At 28.8% G+C, this 2,360-nt stretch overlaps 1 long non-coding RNA gene across 2 annotated transcripts; it reads right to left on the reverse strand.

Annotated features, from left to right (window-relative positions):
• Window positions 1-606: 606 nt before the first annotated feature.
• LOC127129263 (uncharacterized) lies at window positions 607-1,432 on the reverse strand. Of its 2 annotated transcripts, none has more exons than XR_007806264.1 (2): window positions 1,157-1,432; window positions 607-945 (listed from the first exon to the last, which is right to left on the reverse strand). It is a non-coding gene; the product is annotated as an uncharacterized LOC127129263 (long non-coding RNA). The 2 variants fall into 2 exon arrangements; XR_007806263.1 differs by having other exon boundaries at window positions 607-948.
• Between the last annotated feature and the right edge of the window lie 928 nt (window positions 1,433-2,360).

Genomic DNA, 2,360 nt, shown 5'->3' on the forward strand with positions numbered 1-2,360 from the left:
AAAATAGTTTGACTTCATTTGATCTAAAATAACTTATAAGTTATAAATAATCACTTAAATGATAAGTGCTTAATTGAGCAATTTATACCCACAGTTCCTAATAAGAAGAAAAAAGTGATTTCAAAAATAGAGAAAATGTAACATGACATTAGGGCATTTTCATAAATGTAAGTATTCTTAGCGAGTATAGGTAGAAGAAGAAGAGCAACACATTTGTTAATGGTTCAATTAGATTGAAATCCAATTTCAGAAAAGAAAAACAAAAAACAAATTCAAAAGAAGAGTGTACATAACATAGTTACTTTGAAAGATTATAAAAATCTCAAATCTTATGAAACGATAGAGAGAATCAATGAGATCCATTGCGAATAAATTTAAGAAGCAAAAGTATTTCAGATTTGCATAACACAACTCATTTTCACTACAAGATTATATACACTGTCAAATAATTACAATTATATATTCCGCTATATGTTACTGTAAATCTTAAATTAATGATATAACATAATTAAATGATGAATTCTTATTAGACGACGACCGTCAATCAATGAATGCACATATCACATTAATCTCCAATTTCAAAACGATGTTAGAAAAGTTCAATCATATTCTAAAATATAATTTTATTATTGAATATCAATTATTTATTACTAAAGTACATATTATTTTATTAAAACAGCTTTTACTCTCATTTTTTGCTTACATAATTTCTTTTTTGTTTATCTTCATAGATTCTGGCTCTTTGAAGTAATCTCATTAACGTGTGAATACTTCGTTGGTCTTGATTGCATAATTTCTATGAATTGTCTTAAAAGTGACAACAACAAACCATTGAATAACAACCTCCACCTTTATTGTATCCCTTCCTCATGCACATCTGGTCACAATTTTCGCATGGCCCAATGCATGGAAAAGGTGATAAATCGTTTAAATCTGGTGTTGATCCTGCTAAAAAAAGAAGAAAAAAAATTAATTTACAAATCCAAAAGTCCTTTTTATACTATATATTTATATGTTAACAGTGATGTACAAAATTATAACAAACTTTTGAGCTTTGCAAATATTTTCCCTTAAGACATGTACAAAAACTAACATGCAAGAAAATAAAGTTAAAAAATATTTTTCTATTAAGAATTTTTTTTGTTAATTTTCTTACCTGAAGCCAGAACCAACACAATGCATAAAAGTCCCAATAGAAGAGACTGGCAAATGTGCGTTGCCATTTTTGTTTCAAGATTTTCTTACAACTCTATTTTCTTTTGTTCTCGGAATATGCATAACAATCTTCGAGTTCTTTATATAGTACTTATTTGGGAAGAACCTTGAGAATTAGATATGTTTTTATTTATTTATGTATTAAGTAATTAATTAATATACATATCATAATAATTCAACTCTTATACTACACGACTTCTCATTATACTAATTTGAAATATACATATAATATAAATACCCAAAAAGTAGAGGAGGAGGATTGAAAAAGATAGAGACATATTTATAACTTGTGCTATTTATTTAACATACGGAAAAGTGACAATACGATTACTCCAAGTGTATGGTTTTCCATTTTCTTGTTAAATGTCTCAACTAACTTCAAGATAATAGGTGACAGTGACATTTCACATATATTTTAATATCTTTTTGATATTTTATAAGAATTTACAAAATGGTGTGATATTATATGTTTACGAACTATGTTGTTTTCAGACATGCTAATGGATGAGTCGGTGATGGTTTTTATTTCTTCTAAACTTAAATTCGAATTTTAAAATAATCTTCATTCTCCGTCTAGTCTCTAATGAGGATGGAAAATTAAAACTCAAACTCATATCAAACGGATTCAGGTTGTGTTCAGATATCTCTGTCCCACCACCTGTTAGCAGAGATTTTTTGACAAGATCAAATCTCAACACATTAAAAAGAACATAGTAAAAGTTGGAAAGATTGAAAGGTCATTTCGACGCAGTTTGTCAGCTAAGGAAGTCGAAGTCTCAGATGTCGGTTGGAGATTGGGACTTAGTATCTTCTGAAAAGAGTTTTCGTCCAAAATTTCGATGGCATCATTGTTCATGGTTAGACATCATTTCTCTGCAAGAAACATCGACAGACAACAGTTGACGCGAATAAATAATTTCAAAGCTAGTAATTGCTTTTTAGTCTTATCCAAAGGGACACATGGGTGACATTTTAGAGGCGAAAAACATATAGCAATTACGTGTTAACTTCTGAAGAGAATACCATTATAAACAATTATTTTACATTAGTATAAATAAAGAGTTCTAGTGTTAGGATTCGAGATGTTGTGTTAAATTTACTATAAAACTCACAAACTTAAGTACCCAAGCGAAGCGAGAAACGAG

This window comes from Lathyrus oleraceus, chromosome 3 (assembly GCF_024323335.1).
Source record: "Lathyrus oleraceus cultivar Zhongwan6 chromosome 3, CAAS_Psat_ZW6_1.0, whole genome shotgun sequence".
Taxonomy (NCBI): domain Eukaryota; kingdom Viridiplantae; phylum Streptophyta; class Magnoliopsida; order Fabales; family Fabaceae; genus Lathyrus; species Lathyrus oleraceus.